The sequence below is a fragment of the Vigna unguiculata genome, chromosome 4 (assembly GCF_004118075.2).
Source record: "Vigna unguiculata cultivar IT97K-499-35 chromosome 4, ASM411807v1, whole genome shotgun sequence".
Lineage (NCBI taxonomy): Eukaryota > Viridiplantae > Streptophyta > Magnoliopsida > Fabales > Fabaceae > Vigna > Vigna unguiculata.
The window spans coordinates 20,522,232-20,532,498 of NC_040282.1; positions in this window are offsets into that span (position 1 = coordinate 20,522,232).

Below are 10,267 nucleotides of genomic sequence, written 5' to 3' on the forward strand. Positions count from 1 at the left end.
CCTCTCCCAAGGTTCTTAGCAGCTGCTCCATGCTTCAATTGCGCCTCCCCTTCGCATCAACACCTCCAATTTGTAACCCATCTTCCTCTTCAACCCTAAAAAGGGGAAAAACCACCATGAATGGAGGAGAAGACCTAAGGAGGAGTGGGAGAGTTTCGTAACACCCCTACCAACCTCCAAGAGGCTCTCCAAGCACCCAAAAGTGTTTCTCTATTGTGCAAAATGAGGAATGGACCAAACCCTCGCGAGAAACAAGTTTAAAAACCCATTTTTTGACATGTCAGCGAGCCACCGCTCAACCTTGTCTCAACATCTCTCAGCGCCAAATTCTGCAAATTAAATGCCGCTCAGCCCTACTTTCCACCGCTCAGTCTTGTGGCGCTCAGCCATAGTTCGCCACCGTTCAGCCTTGAGCAGTTTGACAACATTATGTATTTGAAGCACTAAGCGTGATTCCAGTGGCACCCGACGTGGGTATTTGCTTCAAAATCAATGTTTTCTTGTCCAATCATGTTCCTTTGAGTTCTTGCTTGTTGTCTTCCACCACAAATGCTTCCTATTAACTTATTTAACGCACTTAAAAGAGAGATTAGAGGCAAAACAAGCATACAACAACTAAGACACAAAACAATACAAAACACACTAAACTTGAGGATATAACAAGATAAAAACTAGAAAAGAGTTGATTTATTCATGACAATAAACACATAAAAAGAGGTAAAAATGGACATTATCAATTATCCTTCGCAGTTGGAAAATGTTTGTTCAGTTTTTAACCTAATTTTCGAAACCCCTATTTAAAGAACTGCAGTGTTACTTTGAAATTACCTTTTTGAGAGTCAAAGTCTTAGTGTTGTGTTTGCAAAGAAGTTCTTTGAGTGTTCTTAAAAGAGCTTTGAAAAGCCTAGTGTGAGTGGAGCGATAACTTTTCCTAAAAGAGGTTTTATGAGATTGAGTATTGTTGTTGTTGCTATAAAAGTTAGGTCAAATTCTCTATGTGATTCAGAGAAATTTACTTTTATCTCTTGTGTCTTCAAGAGAGGTGTTTTCTTTTCCTTATTCTCATTTTATCTGATTGTAATATGATATTTATAGTGATTAAGTTAATCTTTTTGTTTACAGAGATTAACAACTGGACGTAAGATATTTTGATCTAAACCAGTATAAATATTTGTGTTGAATCTTCTTTTTTATCTCTTTAATTTATCTGCAGTTTCATTTAAAGGAACTAAGAGTTTAAATTAAACGGTAAAATTTTGGAAAATTTTTTAAAGTAATAATTTTATTACTAAACCAATTCACCTCTCTTGGTTTTTGTCCAAACCTAATTATTCTGCTGCACGTTTTCAACATGACCTACAATACCTTTTACTATTTAACCATATTTATAATTAAATTATGAAAATAATTTATATTTAATTTTATAATATCTCTTTATTTTATCTGCAGTTGCATTTAAAGAAACTAAGAGTTTAAATTAAACGGTAAAATTTTGGAAAATTTTTAAAATATTAATTTTATTACTAAACCAAATCACTCCTCTTGGTTTTTGTCAATACCTAATTATTCTGCTGCATGTTTTCAACATTACCTACAATACTTTTTACTATTTAACCATATTTATAATTAAATTATAAAAATAATTTATGTTTAATTTTATAATTATAATAATAACAATAATTATTATTATTTTATTTAAAGTAAAATAAAAAGCGTATATGTATTTTCACTAATTTAAATTAATCATACAAATTATATAATTCACAATTTTACATATACTTGACATAACTTATGTACTTTTACATGACTTTATATAATCAATTTATATTTATAATACTACAATTTTACATAGTTTAAAATTTTATATTAATTTGTATAATTTTATAACTATTTTTATATAATTTCATAGGTTTGTTATATAAACTAACTTCATAATTTTATTTATATAGTTTACAATTTTATAATTTGCATCATATTAATAATGTTAAAACAATGTGTATACTTTTGAATATATAAATTATATTGTTTAAGTAATTTATAACTTTTATCATATATATTATTTTATTATAGATTTTTTACTTTATAAATTTATTATAGTTTTATATTATAACATAAACTTAATAAAAAAAGTGTAAAAGTTTGCAATTTTAAAATTTATTATAGGATTAATTAAATATTAAGTTTTTGAAAACTTGTGTACATTCTCTTGAGTTTGTTGAAAACGCGCAACGGAATGATTAGTGTTTCGACAAAAACTAAGAGGGAGGATGAATTGGGTTCTTAATAAAAATTGTACTTTTAAAATTTGTCCTTTTAATATCAAAGATCAATTAAGATTATTTCCTTTATTTTAATAAACACAATAAAATAAAGAAAATAGAAAAGAGAAAATTGCACAAAATATTTATATTAGTTTGGATCAAAAGATCCTACGTCCAGTTGTTAATCTCTAAAAAACGAGATTAACTCAATCACTCAAATAAACCAAACTTACAATCATATTAAGAAATATTATGTTTAGAAAACACCTCTCTTGAATCACATAAGAGATGAAGACACCTCCCTTGAAATCCACAAGGGATGAAAACACCTTCTTTGAATCACATAAGGAATGAACACCTCTTTTTAATCACATAAAGGATGACTGACTTCTCCTAGCAACAACAACAACACTCAATCACTCAAGATCCCACTTGATGAAAGTTATCGCTTTACCCACTTCAAAGCCTTCCCACAGAGAGTTCTCAAATACTCAGACTTCTCTAACTTTTGTATTTGATAATAAAAGCCTATCACTCTATTTATATAAGCCTATTTAGAAATTAGGTTAAGAATATGAAAAGTTAAGTCACAATTGTCATAGATAATTGATTATCATAAGTGATAATCGATTATCACAAAAATTTTTCTAAAAGCATTTTTCTCGCTGTGATAATTTATTATCAGCCAGAATAATCTATTATCAACAGGCGATAATCGATTATCAACAGTAATAATCGATTATCACATAGGCTTTTCTAAAAAAATCAGTTTTAACTAAGATAATTGATTATCACTAAGAATGATCGATTATTCCAGTGAGTTTTGCAAATAAATAAAATTCTCTTGCTGCTCTACTACTTGGGTTTTGCCTTTTGACTTTTAACATACTAATTTAACTATTTTAAATAACATACACATATTACAAGACCTAATAACTAAACCCCTAAGTTTTCAATGTATCTCTTTGAATCCAAGCATTCTTTTAAGTCTTCAACATTTTTTCATGCATCATCATCAAGTCTTCCATACTTTTTTATAAGTCATCGTCATCATCATTAAAACTCCTTATTGAAGGAAGATGTCCATCTTCTTCCTTTCATCAACAGAGTTTTTAATTTTGTGTTATTTTGATTACCAACAAATTTTATATTTTTCATTTTAGGTAATTAAGTGATGTGACTATTATCTTTTATTCAAATAAGTTTATGCTATATTAGACATCACTCTCATTATATCTTCACATGTTATTTTGTAGTTTTATATTTTGTGATTTATAATTTTATAATTTATAATTTATAGTCTTATAATTTAAAATTTGTTTAATTAAATTTTAAGTTCTTGGAAAATTTAGAAACTTTCAAATGAGTCATTGTCTCGTTGATGTAGTTGTTATCTTGTCTAGCCACCTTCACATGTAATTTTATAATTTTATAAATTATAAATTTGACAAGGTTTAAATATGTTTTTTTGTCACTTAACTTCCGGTGAAAATTGGAATTATTTCATATTTGAAATTTTGGACCAATCCTCCAACTTTAGAAATATGGGAGTTTAGTCATTTTAACCACATTTTTTTTAATTTATTTAATGTACATGTTTGAAGATAACATTTCAACTAACATTGGATCATAAATGTGTTAAAGTCAAACGATGTAAATAACTCAAATGCTATCATGAAATTATATGAATCTTCAAATACATTTAACAAAATTTGGTTAAAATAACTAAATTCAATCATTTCTAAAGATAGAGAACTAAATTAGATAAATTTTTTGAGAAATGACTAATTTTAATTTTGACTGAAAATTAAATGATAAAAAATATATTTAACCTTTTTTATAATTATGTATTTTTATAATTTTACAGTCCAATATCAATAATCCTTAACCTGGGTAGCACTAGCAGAACTTAATTATGACACAGGGGAGACCAAATTTTTTTAATTTTATTTTTAATATATATTTGTATAAATTTTAAAAGTATATTTATATATTATTATATTATTCATAATATATGGGTATACTATAAAAATAGAAAGATAAATCATGTAAAAGAAAAAATTAATTGTATCATTATATAATAATATATTAAAATATTTTTAAATTGTAAACCTTTTGTATATTAGTGCATGATTATGGATTTAAAAAATTATTTAATATAATGTTTAAATTAATGAGGCTTAATTAGTAATTTGGTTTTCAATTTGATTGAAAAGTTTCAAGTCAGTTGCTACATAATTTTTTGTTTAAATTGAGTCTTAATTTTTCAAAAATTGACTCAATTAGATCATTTATAAAAAAATTATAAATTAAGTTCAATTATAACGTATTACAAAATAAAATTAAAATGTAAGTATATTCTGATATATGAATGATCCAATACAAAACAAAATATAACATGCAGATATAGATAGTTAAAATATAAAAAAACTTAGATATATCGAAAGATTTTGTTAAAGTAAATATGTAGGCATATTGTAAAACATGATCACGTACAAAAATGAAAACAACATCAATATAATGTTACTACCAATGCTAATATAACTTCAAAATTCAAATAATAATATTAACAATAATACTAATATTAATTGCAATATCAATAATAATAATATTATTATTATTATTATTATTGTTATTATTATTAATTGTACCTACTCGGCCCAGCTAAAGATTTGTCCCACTTTGGCCCAATACCTCTAGCTTGCTATATTCGGCGAGATATGTGTATAAGTAACACGTATTAACGGAATGAACGCACTCAGGGCACTACGCACTTAAGGCACTACACACTCAAATAACATTCAATAAGATCTCCTATGATATCAGTAGATTGTTAATATCCTCTCATCCGACTTTTCCGCAAAGCTCAAAGGCCAAAAGTTATTATAAATACTCTTTTTCCTTAGCCCTGATTTTTTCCTAAGGTGGGTTTTGTTGGACAATGTTTTAACCTCAAAATAAATAAAAAAAATCCCCTTTAGTTTTCTTTATATTTTCCCCTTTGTTTTTCTTTATATTTTTTCTACTTGTTTCCCTAAGCTCTTGCTATGAATATACACTGAAACAACATCAATGTTAAGCCCTCTTTACTGAGGCACTAAGCCCTTTGCAACGAGGAATCAATTAGGTACTTCAAACCCCTCCACAAGAACCTCACCATAACCACTCGCAACAAGAAAATAAAGTGCAAAAGCGTTATGCGAATGTCAATAAATTTTTTTACTTAGAACAATAATACTTGTTCATACTAATACTTGTTCATGCAAATTAGTACAACTTTAGACCACAGGTGTTGCAGGGGCAACTACACCGTTAACTTCCATATCTCGAGGCCCATGCCCGCCTACAACAACACCCTCCTTGTTGGTCGGTTCCTCCGCAAAACACCCTTTTCGTTGGTTGGTTCCTCTACAGGCCCTTCCTCAGTCAATTCCCCACCCACCACCTCCTTCTCCACATCAAACTTCATCAAATCTACCTTAGGAACAAAGAAAACGACTTGTCTTTTTGCCTTCTCGAAACATGCAACATAGGCTTCTTGCCCCCTTTTGTCAAAGTGGCAGTCTCCTCCCCTAGGCGTAACACCTCAGCCTCGAGATCGGCAATTCTCGCGGTGGACAGGTTGGAAGCCATCTTGACCTTAACCAGGTCCGACTCAAGGCTCTCCATAACAAGCTCAGTCAATCTATTATTTCTATTTAATAGATTTATTCTATTAAATGAAATGTTACAATATTAATTCAAATTATAATACTAACAATGTTACTATAATACTAATTGTGATATCAATAATAATAATAATAACACTAATAAATTTATTATTACTACTAATAATATTAATAATAATAAAAAAAAGTAATTGAAATGTGATCATGTAGTAAATAAAAATAAAATAAATGTACAAAATAAAATTAAAATGTAGGTACATTGTTAACTATGAATGATCCCATATAAAATAGAAATAATATAAATTTGATGTTAAATTTTGTAAATTAAAACCCATGCAGATATAAACAACTTAAAAAGCTCAAAATAAATAGTAATGCCAGTAGTATCAATGTTAATAGTAACTAGTATACTGACCCGTGCGTACGCACGAGACATATATTTGTTTTATTTTGTATATTAAATAATAAAATAGTGAAAATATTATGTAATGAAATATTATGAAAATTAAGTTATATTATTGTAAATGTTGTTATTCAAGTAATGAAATAGTAAATTTAAGTGATGCAATAATAATTTCAATTTTAAATATAATAAATAGAATTGATATTGCAATATAATATAATTAATTGAGCGGACATTTTTTTACTTTTTTTTATTTTTAAATTTTTTAGAATAATAATATAATTGCTATTATATTTATTTAACCATTAAAAATACTAATAATAATATTAATATAAATTATAAATTATAAAAATTTAAAAAATTAAAACTCTATTTAACAAAAGTATTTAGTATAACAACATTTTCTATAATTAAAAAAAAGCACACTTATAATAATAACACCATTATGAATAGTAATAATAATAATAATAATAATAATAATATCAATAATAATAATAATAATATTTATGTTATAAATATTAATATTAATATTAATATTAATGCTAACACTAAGATTAATGTGAACTATAATAATTTATAATTATATATAAAGATATACATTAATAACAAAACAAATAAAAATGACAAGTAATTGAAATACGATCCCGTAGTAAATTAATTTAAGATGTGTGTCTAACTATAATAATAATAATAATACCATTATAATAATATCTCGTAGTGATAAAAATAATAATAATACAATAACTACATATATATATATATATGTATGTATACATACATATATATATATATATATATATATATATATTTGTTGTGTCCTCTTTTGTTTATATAATTTTATCCTCTTAATTATTATTTTTTAAATTAAAATAGTTATTCTAATAAAAATTATTTATCTATTTTATCATTTTAATAATTTTAGTAATTATTTTTATAATTCAAATAATTACACAAATATAAAAATAAAATGAACAACAAAACAAATAAAAGGTGCAAGTAATTGAGATATGATCCCGTAGTAAATAAATGTAAAATGTGTATTTAACTATAATAGTAAGAATAATAATAATAGTAACAATAATAATAATAGATAATGATAATAACACTGAAATAATATCGCGTAATGATAAAATATATATATAATACAATACAACTACATATATAAAGAGATAAATAAATAAACAACAAAACAAATAAAAGGGTCAAGTAACTAAAAGATGATTCATAGATAGTAAGTAAAAGTAAAATGTGTATGTAAACATAATAATAAAAGCAATAATAATAATAATGACTATTATAATAATTATAGTTCTAGTTATAATAATAATAATCTATAACAATATATAAGGAGGATTTTCTCTTTTGTGTCAACATTTCAAATACCAATTTTACCCTTTAAAATATAATTATTTATAAATTTTTTGAAAATTGACAGTTACTTTTACAAACTTTTTTATAAAATCATTTATCCATGCTCTTCTCTTTTTCTTTGTTTATCAACAGTTATTCTCTCATCTTTTTTGATATATTTCACTTTATTTTTAATAAATATAATTTTATTTTATATATTATAACTTAATAACATTGCATTATCATCACTTACTATAATATCATGTATATTTAAATATAATTGTAGTTAATAATAATAATAATAATAATAATAATAATAATAATAATAATAATAATAATAATAATACTTATAGTTGATAGTAATACTAATCATAATAATTATAGTTAATAATAATAATAAATTATTATTATAATTAGAGCTGATAATAATAATAATAACTATAATTAGAGTTATAATTGATAATAATAACAATAATATAAAAATAAAATAATAAATATAATGAAAATTAGGTTATATTGTTGTAAATATTATTATCAATGAAATGAATTTGTAAATTCAGTTTTAAATATAATAAATAAAATTAATATCACAATATGATGTAGTTAATTGATTTTACAAAATAATTATAATAATATATGACTTGTGCGTGTATGCACATTTTTTTTATTTATTTCAAATACGTTTAGAATAATAATATAATTGTTATTATATTTATTTAACCATTAAAATAATAATAATATCAATATAAATTTTAAATTTTAAAAATTTTAAAAGATTAAAAATCTATTTAGCAGAAGTATTTAGTATAATAACATTTTTTATAATTAAAAAAAGCACTTATACTAATAACACCACTATAAATAGTAATAATATTAATAATAAAAGTAATAATGATACTAATAATAACAAACAAATGATAATAATAATAATAATGTTTATGCTATAAATATTAATGTCAATGCAAATACCAAGGCTAATGTTGATATACTAATAATCTATAATTACATATAAAGATATATACAAGAGCAACCAAACAATTAAGAATGACAACTAATTGAGATATGATCTGTAGTAAATAAAATTAAGATGTGTGTCTAACTATAATAATAATAATAATATCATTATAATAATAATATCATGTAGTGATAATAATAATAATACCATTATAATAATATCCCGTAGTGATAATAATAATAGTAATAATAATAATACACTAACTAAATATGTAAAGAGATACACATTTTTATGTCCTTTTTTTGTTTTTACATTTTTATCCTCTTAATTATTATTTATTAAATTTAAATAATTATTCATAATAAAAAATTATTTGTCAGTTTTATTATTCTACTAATTTTAGTAACTATTTTTTTACAATTCAAAAAATACCAAGACATAGAGATAAAATGAATAACAAAACAAATACAAAGAGCGAAGTAATTGTAATATGATCTCGTAGTAAATAAAAGTAAAATATGTGTCTAACTATAATAAAAATAATAATAATAATACCACTATAATAATATCGCGTAGTGATAAAAAAAATATTAATACTACTACTACTAATAATAATAATATTATTAATATTAATACAACTACATATATAAAGAGATAAACATCTTTGGTGTCCTTTTTATTTTATCAATTTTATCCTCTTAATTATTATATTTTAAATTTAAATAATTATTTATAATAAAAAAATTATTTTTCAGTTTTATTATTTTATGAATTTTAGTAACCATTTTTTTAAATTGAAATAATTGTTCAAATGGAAAGATAAATGAACAACAAAACAAATAAAAATGATAAGTAATTGAAACATGGTTCCTACATAGTAACTAAAAGTAAAATGTGTAGGGATGTCAAAAAAATATGTACCCGCAGGTATCCGCAACGGTAGGAAACGAATATTAAAAATGGATACCCACGGGTACGAATATTTTGTATACTCGCATGTTAACAGGGCGGGTACGGGTAAAATAGTATCCGTACTCGTGAATACTCATACCCGTTAAACTTTAATTCATAAAAATACCCATATATGTATATTAGTAAAAAACATTTTAACCTAATTTTTTCTAAGTTGCACATCTTGTCTTCTCTTCTGTCTTCATTCTTCCAACTTCAAGTATTGGTGCATTGTCTTCTTTTAGGTACACCCCTTTGACACTATTCTCTTTCCTTTCTCTGAAATTGGGCATATACATCAAACCCTATATAAATAGTGACGTTTATGGTATGTTTGTTGTCAAATGATGGAATCAAAATAAGAATACTTAACACGTGGCAGTTGAGTTTTATTATTTGTTTATTTTGTTTATTTTTCAGGAATCAATCAGAAAAAGTGAGTTTATTGATCAAAACACTAATCAAAGAATTTTCATTGTGTTGAACGTCATTTTATATTTATTTTTATAATTATTTGGACTTGTATGAACTTGAGTTTATTTGAACTTTATTTAAAATTTATGACAATGATGTATTTTATTTTATTTTATTTGAATTTATGATTAAATATTTGTTTCTTAAATAATTTTGTAAATATCTGCGGGTAACTATGGATACTTGCGGATATAAAAAAAATAGA